Genomic DNA, 16,398 nt, shown 5'->3' on the forward strand with positions numbered 1-16,398 from the left:
TGGTTGTGTTGTGTTTATTTCATTTGCAGTGTTCCAAATGTGTGAAGGTGTTTTTTTTTCTTCTTTTAATCTAGTTTCCATTTTTCTGCTTGTTTCTCCAATATAGAAGTCGTGGCAGTTGTTGCATTGTATTTTATAAATTATGTTGGTGTTGTGTTTGTCAGTGTAGTTTTTACATAGTATGGACTTTAGTCTTGTACATGGCTTTTAACTAAATTTGGTGTTTACTGGAATGTTGTATTTTGTTATAAGTTTTTTCCAAATGTTGGTTATTTTTTCGCTGATGTCGGGAACATATGGTATGCAGCAGTATAGGGTTTTGTAGTTTGCTGTATCCTGTTTTTTTAAATTTGTTTGTTTGTTGTTGATCTAGGTGTGTGTGCGTGTAATTCATTCCACGGTTTTTTGAGGAAAATTGTTAATGTTGATGAAGCGTTGCTTTATTTTGTTGATTTCATCGTTAATTTTATCGGGTTAGCAGAGTTTTGTGGCTCTGTCTATTTGGTTTCTTAATATGTCGAATGTTTGTTTTGTTTCATGTGCTGCGCCCAAGTGAATGTATAATCCAGTATGGGTGATTTTTCTGTGGATTTCTGTTTTTAATTGTATATCAGTTCTAGTGATTTTGAGGTTAAGAAATACTATTTGGTTAGTTCTTTCCTGTTCACAGGTGAACTTAATGTTGGGGTGTATCGAGTTAACGTGATTGAAAACTCTAACTTTGTGTTCTGTGGATGTGAATCTAGCAGTTGTATCATAAACATACCTGTACCCGTATAGTGGTGGGTGTAAGGCTGAATTGATCGCTTGAGATTCAGTCTGTGTCATAAAAATGTTGGCTAGGACTGGTTACACAGGATTCCTCATACGTAGGCCATTTATTTCTAAATAATTTTGGTTATTGAATATAAAGATAGTTTTGGTGGTAGTGAATTCTATAGAGGTTGCTAATTGGTTGCTGGAGATGTGTATCAATGGATTGGGGTTTTGGATATAAAGTTCTAAAGCTGTCTTGCAAGTTTCAGCTGTTAGGACTTTTTTAAAGAGGGATATTACATCAAAACTGGCAATACGGCTTTATGATTTAGTTGATTAAGGATACGTTTAAAGCTAAACGAGTCTTTGAAGATACATTTTTATTTCAAGTGGGTTTCTTGTCATTAAGAAATAATATTCTAATGTAAACGATGCTATCATTAAATTAAATAACTAAAATTAGTTTTTTGTTACAAATATTTGATTTCCTTTAAGAGGTTTAATTGCAGGGTAAAATGAAAATTACAAGCCAATAACAGATGAATATTAGATGATTGCAACGTGTAAAATACTGAATGATTGTATACTACACAATCGGTATGTCTTAGGAAGCCAACCCCTATATTATATACGGAATGAAGGAGCAAAAAAAAAGCAATACAAATAATATTAAATTTTATTACACACGTTCATAGAATACACTAGTCAGGGTAAAATATCACCAAAGAAGGAAAAACCATTTTGTAATTGTAAAATGATGTAGTAATGACAGTGTCAAAAGAATGCAAACGGAAATATGGAGCTAATAGAGCTATACACAAATCATTGCAACATGATTTTCGATATTAATATTTAATGTTAGAATGTAGAATGCATAGTTAACGTTAATATTAATACTACGTTCTTCACTGTTGATATCCAGTCTATTTATCATGACTACGTCGAGGAAAGAATCAATGTAGAGTAGCTAAGAGCGTAGGGTTTGTACAAGGAAACTCAAGTTAAGTCAAGTTATGTCTTGATTATTGCAGACTATTACAGACTTTTGGTATGAAGTTAGTCAACCCGACCACCTCGTAGCCGTTTTGTATCCGTGCATTTTACGGTGTAACATTAATCTTTTTTATGTTGAAAGTCATGTAATAATGATCTGTGTATACCTGAATCATCCGTATATTCTTGTATGCATTCTTTTGGCACTGCCATCCGTACATCATTTTATATTTACAAACTATTTTTATTACTTACATAAATTAAAGCTCATTTGCATTGGTTTATAATTTCTTCTGACAAACCTTTTCTTCCTGTTGCTATCTTAATGTAAAACTACGCAATGGGTTAGGTACAATCCACCTACTGAGAGGGTTTTTGTACAGTAAATGCGTAAATGTATCTCTCACTCATTGGTAAACAAGTTGAAAGCCATTTAGATTCTTGAAATATTTTGATATGTTACTTGTGTTACTATGAGAATAACATTGAATCATATGATATAAAATATCAGAAATATAAGATTATTGAATTTTATTCTCACAAAAAGCTTGTAGAAAATAATTGTTGTGTTTGTGTATAAAGAAACATTTTATTGCGAAGAGGTGTAAATCATGAAACATACGGCTTATTAAAACAAAAACATTCTTACACACATATATAAAAGAACATCAGCAATTATTAAATCGTTTGTAATAGAGCCTATTCTATGTGCGGAAACATATAGGAATTACAAGTTTTCTTCGCTACCATTGTAGCTCATGTCGTAGAAAGTAATAAGCACACTGCGAGGGAATTGTGCCACAAAGCGTACTGGCAAAAATTGTTTGGTGAATTGTTGTCAGATTTTATGTAAAGTGACAAGTGATTGTTTGGGAGTTCTTATTAATGTGTTTATTGCGCAAGCTTACAAAGGTTTTCCTGCTTAATGGATCTAATGCTACTATAAACATTAAGTTTCGTAATTTAATTATAATAAAATTGTTTTTAAATTTTACCTCATGTAAATTTTACAAAATACTATCCGTTAATTTCGTCATACTACGTTATTATGCTCAATGTTCATTACTAAGACAGTGTATATTATGATTATTTTTATACCTTGTTTTTATGCTTATTGCTTTTGATAAAAAATATTGTCCAGAAAACTTCTTGTAACCTATTTTCTTACAAGTAATATTTCCTGCGCTACAATAGTGTTTTTCACTTATTTAATATAAGCCTGCTGGGCCCGGCATGTAGTTTAAGGCGTTCGACTCCCCGTCGCACCAAACATACTTGCCTTTTCAACCGTGGGAGCGTTATAATGTGACGGTCAATCCCATTATTCGTTGGTAAAAGAGTAGCCCAAGAGTTGCCAGTGGGTGGTGATGACTAACTGCCATCCCTATAGTCATACACTGCTAAATTAGGGACGGCCCTCGTGTAGCTTTGCGCGAAATTCAAAACAAACTTAATAAGCCTACTCCCCGTATATATATATAGGCCTGTGTTTAGTAAGTGTCCAGTTTCTGTTATTCGTTACAAAACTAACACATGTAGCTTCAAAAAATTACTATGTATAGCAGTTAATAAAAAAACAACATATATCTAGAAATAATAATACCAGCTTTGACTTCTCAGTAAACTACTATTTACCACTATTTTTGAACAAGTACGTACCTTTAAAATTAAGCTATTACAAGTATACATACTCACGATGCATAATTGGAAATGATGGAATTAAAATAAAGTAATTAAATAGTGAATTTCAAGCAGCCTATTGGTAGAGAATAATGTGTGTTGCTCTTGGGAACCCGCTTGATTCGTATCAGAAACTATTAATATTTTGTCGAGTTTGTTGTTTCATTTTATAATGTACTTTCCTTTCTTATAGTAAACACACACAGGTAGATATTTTGTTAGAGCCGATTTGCTCGACCCAGAAGAACCAAAACCAGAAAGCTTAATGGCATTCTTACAGACTGGCTATGGTTTGGATTCAGATTGGGTATCCTGATAGAAAAACTGGTTGCTCAGTCCAATCTTTCCTGAAAGCATGTTATAATTTTTAGTACATTTTACTAAGCTGGGTTTATGTGGAAAAGCATAGTCATCGGCCATTGCCGCTGCATGGTTTAACTTTTCGAACCAGTTTCGATGTTATATCTCTCTTTACAGAAGTCCCAACCGTTGAAGCCTGCAAGATAGCCTTTGAACTCTATATCCGAGACCTTAACCCATCAACAGACATTCCCAGCAACCAATTTGCAACCCTCATAGAATACACCACGATAAAGACAAACTTCATGTTTAACAACCACAACTATATACAAACAAATGGCCTAAGCATGGGCAACCCGGTATCACTAATTTTAGCCAATATTTTTATGACACAAGTTGAAACACAAGCAATTAGCACAGCATTACATCCATCACTATACTGGTACAGATATGTAGACGACACGATTGAGGAATTCACATCTACAGAACACACACTTAATTTTTTCAGTCACATTAACTCTATACATCCCAACATTAACTTTACATGTGAACAGGAAGAAAGCAATCAAAATCATTTCTTAACCTCAAAATTTCAAGAGCCGATACACAATTTAAAAGAGAAATCCACCGAAAAATCACCATACTGTACTCAGCACATGAAACAAAACAAAAACTCAACATACTAAGAAATCAAATAAACACAGCCATAAAACTATGCTCACTAGATAAAATTAACGACGAATTAGGTAAAATAAAACAATACTTCATCAACATCAATAAGTTTCCTCCACCAATCATAGAAAACATTATACGCACACACTCAGATCAAAAGCAAAATCAATTAAAAATCACGAAACCATATACTGCTGCAACTGTATATTCCCGACATCAGTAGAAAATTAACCAACATTTGGCAAAACTAGTAACATATGACATTCCAGTTAATACCAAATTTATTCAAAAACCAGGTCTATACTATGTAAAAACTACACTGAGAAACACCACACCAACATTATTTACAAAATACAATGTGATAACTGCCATGACTTCTATATTGGAGAAACAAGTAGAAAAATGAAAACTAGATTCAAAGAACATAAAAAGTCACCTTCACACGCTTTTCAACACTGCAGATCAAATAAACACAACACAATCATAAAATACACCCAAGTACTAAATAAGGAAACAAATATAAACAAACGCAAAATTAAAAAAACAAAAGCCAAACTTATACAACAACTCAAGCCCAAAATAAACCAATACAATGGAACACTTTTATACCTATATTAATAAGTATAATCAAACATCTAAGCACGCCCTCTACATTCCTTTACTCAATTACACAACTGCCTTCAAACATGTGGTCAACGACAGTTACCTATTTCTTTCTTTGTGAACCTGACGATGATCTCCTCTATATAAAAATAGTTTTCTCAACCCATACCAGCCGTTTTTACATATATATGTTTCGAACCTGTGCTCATCCAAATGTGTTGTTATTTCCAGGTGAATACTCTTACTATTATAATTTATCTTGGGAGAGTGTCCGATTTACTATGTTATCTTTTACTATTTCAAATAGCCTAACACTGAGTTAAATTTTAATTTATAAGTTAATTAATTGTAGAGATTAATCAAATTTATGATTTTTGCCAACAAGATTGATACACACAATTTTCTTTCTTAATACAATTATATTTCAATATGCAGAAAAATAAAATTTATAATAACAGTTATTATAAACATTTAATACAAATAACGATTTACATACAGAAGGCTTACAAACTTAAAAACAATATCTTATAGAGGGTTCACGATGAGCAAATTAATTCTGAGTTAGCGTAGATACAATTCACTTAACGAGAAGCTAGGTATTTATGTATTCTTCACTCGTCTCACACCGTTTACAATATGATTTTTCACTGCTGAAGTTATGTAATGTTTTCGTAAAAATACTAATGTCCGATGGTAACCCGCTGAAGTTAAACGATTCATAATGTTCGAAATCTATAATCGTTCCTGCTCAAATATTTGTAACTTCAATATTAGTAAGTGTTTTTAATTGCAGTTAGAATTTCCGAGGTTCATATTACATCAGCTACAGCAAACCAACAATGTAAACTTTTTTCTTGGCGCGTCGATTTGTAAACTTCCTCAGGTGAGGCTCTCGAAATTTCATTTGGCAAAAATACTTGACAATACGCTAGTGCTTTCGTGAAACATATGTTGCTGATTCTGAAACTCGAAAATTTTCTAGTAACTCAAAGATTAGGCAAGACTTTGGCAATAGACATTTAACAGTTACATGCATTTCTAAATATATATTTAACTGGAACAAACATTGATATTAAAATAAATATAGATTAATAAATTTGTTTCAATACACTGCCAAAATTCCTTTAACAAAATAAGTTGCCCTAGCTGATAATTTTTTTTTTTTTTTAATAATAACCATCTGCCAAACACCTGTTCTTTCTTTCTAGCAAGTATAACACGTGTTTGGTGTTTCTCTTTCTAGAATTTTCTACATTTCTGCCTATAAGCTTCATAAGTCTTAAATATTGCCTGTTTAATAGGCACTACTTTGCGCTAATGAAAAATATTTCACTGGTTTTACCATTCATTACACTTTGTAATAGCAGAGTTCAATCATATTTTGATTATTTCAGAATACTGGCGACGTTTACAAAATGCAAAAATGTCTATCGACTTATTTTTCCTGGAATTTTGGCAGTAGTCTCATATTTTTGGCTACATCATAATTGCTACTACTAAATGACACTGGTATGGTGGAGTTGGACTTACTAATTAATTCCTTTAATTTAATCTGCATTTCTAATTCTGTTTGATTCAGTTCCAGTCCTCTTTTCTTTATTCTTCTCTAGCTATTTTAACTTCAGCTGATGTTATAGTTATACTTTATTTAACTCGGTTGTATCTGTGTAGTTCTCATCACATAACTCTTGTGCATCTTCATTAAGCACCTCTTCTTCAACTAAACATTTACCTACTAAATATCTAACAGTGCTTAGCTAATAACATTAAGCAGGACTTTCTTAAATTGCCAAACTACTTCAAGGTGGTATTTCCAAAATCAATTTCCATTTCATATATCATATTGGTTGCTTGCTGGTTTCCATTCAAAACCTAAATTCAAAATCCAATTCACAATACGAAAATTTTTACTACAACAGTATTTAGAGAACTACTAACTCAACAATATTTACAAAATTATGAAACAATATTGACACAATCACAAAAATACTAAAAATTAACTGACTTGGTCAGAATCAACAATTTATTAATATAATCTGCCTCAACAAGGTCCGTTCCACCGTTAAATATAATTTCAGCTTTTTTTAACCTTAACACATAATTCTAACTTTTCTAAAAGCTCAGGAATTCCGTTAAGTCTCTGTCGAAGATACAAACTTTACACCATTTTTAACGACATTTATACACTGTCATAGATCTTTAGAAACTACTAACTGTAAAAAATTCCGCACGTGAATGTCATCACATCGTCTCTGGAAAGTTCGCTGACATTCAATCTGCATTCCAGAAATTTCAGCACTTTATACATTTCTAGTCCTTAGTCACGAGAGTTTAAGAATTTTCAATAATATTTTTTAGTTCAGCAATATTTGATGAGAATCAATCATATCAATTATGCTAAGGATTCTGACCATGTATTAAGCTTAATATTAAAAAAACAGTGAGATTTACCTCTTACCATTAAATTATTATTATTTATTATGAAATACACTACTACGTAACAAGATATATTTCCAAACACTAAAATTTAGCTTTCATATATTTTTTATCTAAACTGTATATTATTGTTTCATTTTATAAATAATAGATGAAATGCTCATATTACAATTCTTATTTATATGCATAGGGTAAATAGAAGAATAATTTCAAACTTTAAATGTTGGTTTCGAAAACCTGTAGGACTTAGATTGAGACGGTTAAAATAGTGTACCTACTCAATATATCACGAGTGTAGAAAAACTCTTGTGTAAGAATGAATCGTGAGTAATAGGACTAGATGAAAATCAATGAAAAAAATATATATATATTTGTAACGTCAAAGCAAGCAAGATTTCTTCTAGCCAATTAAAACAACACATCGATTGACCTATTTACAAGACCCCGTACATAGATTTCTGAAGGACTCTATTTGTGTATATATGCAAAACAATTTTATCATGTGATATTAAAGATACTTACTTGACCCTTTGCTAGAAGTAGAGATGCTGTCATGTTAAGGTGAGCCTGCAACCTGAAAGGCAACGAGTAAATGAAAAGATCGCTTACAATTTCAAATAAACTTGACAGTAGACGTTCGTCTAACAAAAGCGCAGAAGAGCTGTTATATAAGAGATTATTTTATTTATTAACTGTTAAAATACAACTGTTATCAGAATCACTAAGTAGTGGCTATCAGAAGAAAATGCATTTAACGCTAAAAGAAAACTGTGATTGGGAAATACTTGTAAAAATCTAAGAGAAAAGTCTGTTTCACAACTTTGGAAATTACAACAGGTATCAGACCGTGTTGCAATTGACCGATTCTTTCAACAGTAGTTAGGATGCCATTATATCTAATTGTACCATCGAAGAACAACAAAAAACCTTTGAATGGTATACAAAAAGAGCTTCTAAATTACTTATCTCAGATGTAAACCTGAGAGCACAGCTTTTGTAAAACTGTCGATAAACATTGATTTGAAATGAGTGACTTGGTCTTAAAAGATGTACAGGAGAGGCTTATATTTAGAAAGCCATGAGATATATTTGAGTCTTTTGAAAGAGGTTTATTAATACTAGTAACACTTTCGCAGCATTAGTTGAAACTTTTGATTGGCTTAATAAGGTATAATAGCATTCAGGCACAAATATTACTCCCAATCTGTGTTCACCTGAAAATGCTGCATAATGGACAAAAGCTATTGCATTAGGGTAACGAACATTTCACCACGCTCATATTGTACGAATTGGTTCGAAGAGAATGATAGCGATTTTAGACATATTTCTTAGGTAGTATACTACCAAATCTCGATCTCTTTGAGCATTTTTTATATGAACTTGAATGTCACATTTTCCAGCAGAACTATCTACTGAAAAACACTTTATTTAGCACCTACTGGAGTGAACACAACGTTGAATCTTATTTATTTTGAAGATGATAGATTTTCCAAAGAAACAGTAAATTGAGTTCGAAAGAAACTAGACAGCCAGCGTCCATACAGAAACCTAAATTTAAACTAGCTTGTTCGTGTTTTAGCTTTATTTTATTATCACTTACGGATTGCTAATTGACTTGAAATTATTGTTTATTTCTTTTAGGGACTTATATATAAACCAACATTTGTTTATAAGACTTGCATATGTTTGTGTTCGAGTACCCTAAATCTGACTTTCAGCATTCAGCAACTCTTTATAATTGCTTTGAAATTGTATTCTCTATAGGCATAAGTCTTATTTTAAGTTTTAGCTTGATATCTAACAAACTTCCAAACATTTAAAACATGTAAGAATGTTTCTTGCTGACATCAATTTTCGAGCAGAGAAGGTGAATCATTTTAAAATTTAAGATAGTGACTTTTATAATTTCTTAGACATGTTCCAGTGTTTTACATCTTTAACTTCCGTTATGTTGATTTTTATTACAAACAAAGAAAGAACGTGACTTTAAGGTAAATGATATAAAGATTAATGCAAGAGAAAGGAAGATCGTAATATGTTGGTATTGATTCTACATTTTTGTAAAATTGAAGACATCTGTAATTTCTGTTAACGATATTTGTTTATGTCATCTATTTACAAAATAATTTCATGCGAACTGTCTTAAAAAGGGATATGGGATATCTGGATGAAAATTTCTTAGAAAAATATTCTCTTTAGGCAGGCCCGTCATGGCCATATAGTTAGGGCGCTCGAATCCCTGTCACGTCAAGAATGCTTACCCTATCAGCTGTGAGGGCGTTATATTGTGACAGTCATTCAAACTACTTTTTAGCAATATAGTAGCTCAAGAGGTGGAAATGAAAGGTAATGTTAATATACTTGCTCTCTAATCTTTTACGGCAAAATTAAGGAGGGCTGGTGCAGATAGCCTTCGTGTATCTTTGCGCGACATTTAAACTTTTAGTAATAATTTTTGACTTTATACTATAAACACTAGATCTTACTAGCACAATTTTATAAGTAATTCATGTTTCTTTTCATCTTTTTTATCGGGATTTAGGTCAAAAGACCGAGGAGGGTCAGGTTTAATGACCTCTTCTTCTCTCATGTAAGTTGTTGCACGGCTCCTGATGAATGAATTTGATAAATGCCACATGAGGGCTAGAGTAAACTGCACTTTCTATGGCCCCACTCAGGGCAATATCCGTGTATAATTTTCAGAAACATTCTTGTACTCAGTTATACACTCTTATTAAATTCTACTATGGGGTGTTTTGAATTTTGCGCAAAGCTACAAGAGAACTAGCTATCTGCGCCTACTTTTCCTACTTTCTCAGCGAAAGACTAGACGGAAGGAAGCTAGTCATCACTACCAAACAACAATTCTTGAGCTACTCCTTTACAAACTAGTAGTGGGATTGCTCATACCTTATAACGCTTCCATGGTTAAAAGGGCGAGCATGTTTAGTGGAACGGGAATGAAAACTCACAACCTCATTTTGCGATTCAAGCGTCCAAACCACCAGGTACGGAGGATATTAAAGAGAACTACGGTCATCCTTTATATCATCTCTATATTTTAACAATTAAAAAGATTGATATACGTTTCTCACGTCCATTACAAATTGAATAACACAGTGGTTATTGGTATTTCTCAGTGGTAAACAATGACACCAACAAATTTTTACATTGTGATGAGAATGTAATTTCCCATCATACCCTTGAATGTTTTCTTTAGTGAAATCACGAACAAAAGCAGTTCTCGATTCTTACTTAGTGAAATCATGACCAGAAGAAGTCCCTGATTTTTACTTAGTAAAATAACGATCAATTTACACTATATTTTATTTTGAATCAGGTAAATTACAATAAACCCTTTTCCCCAATTATTATTTTATCTAGATCTTGATTAGTAGACTCCTGAATTCCTTACCATAAAATTATCATTGGTCATAGGTCTTACCGATTTCTGGTGGGCTGTTATATGACTCCAACATTTGAAATTCTTATAAGATGTTAGTATAAGATAAAATTAGTCGGAAACACACATTAAAGAAGTATTGTTATGTACTTAGGTATTACACAATGCATAAGATATTATTTACTCTTAAATAACTAAGATGTCAATGCTCTGTCAAAAAAAAGTTATTTTTTGCTCAGTTATAGTGTATATTTGAGTAATTTATGATAATTTATTTTATTCTTATAAAACTAAATGCTTATATAGAGAAAAACAAAAATAATATTTATTATATAAATAAAAAGTTATAATATGGATTTGTTACACAAGCTGATAAACAATTCGGAAATGTATTAAGGCAACATGTCATGTAATGATTATTGTGTAAATTTTAGTCTTTCAGCCAAAAATTAATAAAACACAATGTATAACTTCACAATCAATACAAAATATTTTAGATTCAAGATATTCGATGAACTCATACATACGTACAATAAGTGTAGTGTGAAGTGTTATATTTATTATATTATAATTCTGAGCAATAAACACAACTTTTTTTTTTCTTTTGGCTATTCTTGTTATCTCAAATCTCTCAGGCCCGGCATGACGAGGTGGTTTGTTCTCTCGTCTCGCAATCTGTAGGTTGCGTGTTCAAATCTCCGTCCCACCAAATATGCTCGCCGTTCAGGCGTGAACGCATTATATAATAACTGTCAGATCTACTATTCACTGGTAAAATAGTAGCTTAAAAGATTACTACAATGGTGATGACTAGCTGCCTTTCCTCTAGTCTCACACTGCTAAATTAGAGACGGCTAGCGCAGATAGTTCTCGTATAATTTTGCACGAAATTCAACACAAACTGAACGAGATCAATTTCTTTATTACTTGCATTCTCAGAGCCCCTACTGAAGTACTAATATAGTATTTGTATATATGGTGTGTGTGTAAAGATATCATTTAATGTTTCTGGAACATAAACTAAGTAGATTTGGAAGCTCAAATTATTTCTTTATTTTTGACCTTTCACCCATCAGGACATCTGCAGTAGTTGTATCTGTCTTTGAACTGATAAACTAAAAGAAAATTTGAAACCTTTGAACTATAATAACTGAATAATTGACTTGTCGGTTCTCTTTATATCGCACCCACGGCCCAAAGTGCAGGAAATTAATTTGCGAGAACAAGACGTGAATCACGGACCCTCGAATTCACTATCAGGCAATCCATGTAGTAGACCAGACTCAATCCCTCATCAATAGGTAGAATAAAGCTATCTTTTAATAGACATTTATATAAAAAACAAAATGCGTTGTGTACAACAATGGAAACAACGGCTGAATCATTGTATTTTATTAAGTTAATGCAGTATATGTAATAAGTTTCAAAATAATATGAATGACTGAATCGAATTTTGTAATCGGAAATTTGCATTAATATTAGTATCGTTCATTGTTTTATTGTACATAATTCACCGGAAACCCTTTATAAACTTACTGAGGATCAATGAATTAGTTCTTACAATAAAAATTATTCAAGTACATCAGGAAACTTCTACTTATTGACATTTCTATTTTTGTTTATGAAGTTATCACATCATGAAAGCTTTTGCTCGTATTTCCCCACTGAGTACGAGATGCTTGGAGATGTATAGCTTTAACTAGACTCGAGTATCTTTCTTTGTCCTTTCACACACTGAGAGGTGGTACTTTCTTGCGAGTTGGTTATAATGACTGATGAAAGACAAGCTAGGGAATAAACTATAATGACGTTTTCAGAGCAAAATAACCCTCCTCTACCATGGTATTGTCTGCTTTAGTTATTGATGATAGTTATCATAATACAGATAGGAGGAGGCTCTAGTTTGTTTTGGTTTTCTATTTGAGATTTATAATATCTGAGCATAAAAATAATTTTATTGTGCTTTCATCATTCGTATTTTGATGACATGTATTATAGAACACACTACTTTGAATTAAAGTTGAATATGAGGATTTCAAGTGAAATTAAGGTATTTTATTACCAGTTTTATACTTATACTTTTAAAGCTTTAGTATTACGCACAAAACTAGTTTTTGTCCAGTTTCTTATGTTAATGTTGTATATATCATCATGGTCATTTTTTTACGAAATCTTTCACTTAACGATTATTATTGCTGGAGACTAAACAAATTTCATTTAAAATCTGTACATACAACCGTAGTCTGATTAAACTGTTTTTTTCTGCAATCTGAGTTATAGACACTCATTGAAAAATAATGGTCACCCATAATTTAACGTTATTGATTAGTGCTGTTAATATAAGTTGATTTTGCTGGCTAACTTCCAATAATTATGAACCAAGTGTCTAGTTCTGCAATGGTATAATGTAGTTTATTCGCCAAACTAAACAAAATTTTTATGGGAATGCCATTTTTTTTCATACGTTCCGAAATGTACGAACACTTTCTGCCCCTCCTATGTTTGGTTATTTGTTTATAAACAGTTTATTTGTCATTCAATTTACGTACCAATTTATGTAGATGTGTGTTAGTACAATATTTATAATATATCATACTTCATACTTTTATTATCCTAATCGTGATACTTTTTTTAAATTATGAGCAAAAAACTACTCGGGACGCAGGGGGTACGAACACTTTCTGTCATAACTGCAGATATGTTTTGGAGTATTCTGACAAAAATATTAAATACAAACAAAATATTTCATCACTAAAAGCGTTGTTATAAATCATATGTACAGCTTCACTGAATTTACCCTGCTCCTTATGCAATAATGTATTCATTTACGTGTGACTTCTACGTATTATAGCTAAAGTTTAGGTAGAATAATTATTATCACAATCAAAGGGTGCTTAATAAACACGTGTGAATAAATACTGAAATTTGTATTCTAAGTGCCTGAAGCGATATCAAACCTGACTCACTTTGACAGTATGGCACCACAATTAATCATTATTGATATCCATAAATGGTTTTAATACATTAAACATTTTATATAATTAATTTATTGAAATAGTAGACGGTATATCTACTGTTGTTTATTTCTGTGTATGTCATGCCTCCACTACTGCGTCACGTTTCAGATACTCGCCATCCACGTTTACATTGGTTATCTGGTTGCTGTGTGAAATGTGACTTAACAGTGAAATTGGATATTACTACTTTATTTTTTTACATTTTTGTAAGCAGACATTTTTACTCTGCTATGAATGAAATAAATCATATTTTTATTCCGACATCATGGCCGGTCTTGTACAATTTCTTTGTAATGGCGTGCTGAAATTTTCGACCATCTCTTTATATAGCTGATGAGGCTCGTCATCCAGGTGTCCGACCAACTGCGTCTTATTAAGAGATTCTGTGATAGAAATAAATACTTAATTATTCGTGTAGCCAATACGCCAGCAACATACTGCAACTGGCCGGGTCCATTTGGCTACTAGCTGTCCACACAAAATAAAACGCATAGACCTTATAAGTTTTGTAATTCGCTTCAAATTGAAATCTAAATAAAACTTATTGTGTGTATGTGTGTGTTTTCTTATAACAAAGCCACATCGGGCTATCTGCTGAGCCCGCCGGGGGGATAAAACCCGTGTTTTTAGCGTTGAAAATCCGTAGACTTACTGGAAAACTTATTATATATCATAATCTTAATGAACAAGCATTTATATTCCACGTAAATTAACTGATCATTAAATGCTTGATTTCCTGTACAACAAATTTTAATGTCAGTAAAAAGCTTAGTCTTGGTGTGCGTGAAGACTGTAAATCCAATGGCTGGCTATGTTATAACAAAAAATCGTTGTATTTTGTACTAAACTCAACGCCAGCTCTTTCAGTACGATAACAGTGAAATGAATTTTGTAATGTGGATAGAATAAAGGATTTAATGTAAGTATATGGTTTCAACTTCTTAACAGAAATACGATTTAGATTTTTTCTCTTCACTCTTATATCTTATCAGTTAGCTAAATAAACAAAAAATAGGACTCATTCTTTTTTCAGATTTTAATTAAATCGGTCTTTAAGCCTTTAAACATGTTACTTGTTTATGAAATATATATATATATATATGCACTGTCACAACAATATAAACATTTTCTCAGAATAAACATAAGTTTATCTCTGAAACAGAAACACTTGATAATGTAAATAAACTCTTCAAAAAAAGAAACGCAAAAGGAATATTTTTTTAATATTAAAGAGAAATATATGTAATAACGTTACAAGCTCAGAGTATGTGATGTAACACGTGTTAAGGCACTGATTGTCAGACCAAAATAACAATAAAAGTTGTGCACTTTGAAAACGGAGGAAAACATCGGATTTTTCGCCAAAACGCATTCGTGTCCAATAAATTTGTTTGAGAGATCTGCATGTTCTGCAAGTGCAACATGTGCAAAATCCCTATAAAAGTGACGGGTTCTCGGTTTCCATAGCTCAGTGTTAAACCACCGACACGCAATACAGTTACGCCAAGACTGACTGAAGCACAACGCAACAACGCCATTGGTCGCTTGGAAGCAGGCGAATCTCGATCAGATGTTGCCAGAGTTGTGAATGTCCACCCAAGCACCATCACAAGGCTATGGAATCGTCACCAACAACATGGATCAACTCGTGACCGTCCACGATTTGGCAGACCTCGTGTGACCACGCCCGCACAAGATCGCTACATCTGGTTACGTCATCTTCGGGATAGGACCACCACTGCGACGTCTAATGCCTCAACCATACCAGGGCTGCGTAGGATTTCCGATCAGACCGTACGCAACCGTCTACGAGATGCAGGAATCCGACCTCGACGTCCAGTCAGAGGCGTCATCCTCACCCAGCAACATCGTCAAGCACGGCTGCAGTGGACTCGGACACATCGGGTATGGCTTCATCGACGATGGAGGCATGTTTGGTTCAGCGATGAATCACGTTTTATGCTTCGTAGGCAGGATGGAAGGACCCGTGTGTACCGTCGCCGAGGTGAACGTTTTGCAGCAAACTGTGTGCAGGAAGTTGACAGATTTGGTGGTGGCAGCGTCATGATGTGGGCTGCCATTGCATACAATTCCAGAACAGACCTTTTGCACATTCGAGGGAATCTTACGGCTCAACGATACGTCGACGAGGTTCTTAGGCGCCATGTGCAACCCATAATGGTGAACGTCAACGACGTTTTCCAGCCCGACTCACCACTATCTTCTTGAGACACCACAACATCAACGTTTTACCCTGGCCCTCCAGATCACCAGATTTAAACCCCATCAAACATCTTTGGGACGAGTTGACGGCGACAACCTCAACCTCAGACTCTACCTCAGCTTGCAGCAGCTTTGCAGGCTGAGTGGACAGCCATTCCACAGGATGTGATTTGTCATCTCATCGCTTCCATGGGCAGGAGATGCCAAGCAGTTATTGATGCTCACGGGGGGCATACTCGTTATTGACGTTGAGTGACGTTAAACTTCAACTAGTGAGCGTGGACTTCGCCTTTGCAGACTTTGGATGTTCAGCAG

General features: G+C 33.3%; 1 protein-coding gene across 8 annotated transcripts in view; it reads left to right on the plus strand.

The window, feature by feature from the left end:
* LOC143232856 (uncharacterized) overlaps positions 1-16,398 on the plus strand; it is a 120,107-nt gene that overhangs the window by 23,380 nt on the left and 80,329 nt on the right. The window contains exon 3 of one of the 8 annotated variants that reach the window (XM_076468827.1): positions 14,191-14,367. The exons of 6 other annotated variants lie outside the window; for them this stretch is intronic. The gene's annotated coding sequence lies outside the window, so the exon portion shown is untranslated. Of the gene's footprint in view, positions 1-14,190; positions 14,368-16,398 lie in introns of those variants that run through there. One more of the 8 variants, XM_076468831.1, reaches the window with a different exon arrangement.

This window comes from Tachypleus tridentatus, chromosome 11 (assembly GCF_004210375.1).
Source record: "Tachypleus tridentatus isolate NWPU-2018 chromosome 11, ASM421037v1, whole genome shotgun sequence".
Lineage (NCBI taxonomy): Eukaryota > Metazoa > Arthropoda > Merostomata > Xiphosura > Limulidae > Tachypleus > Tachypleus tridentatus.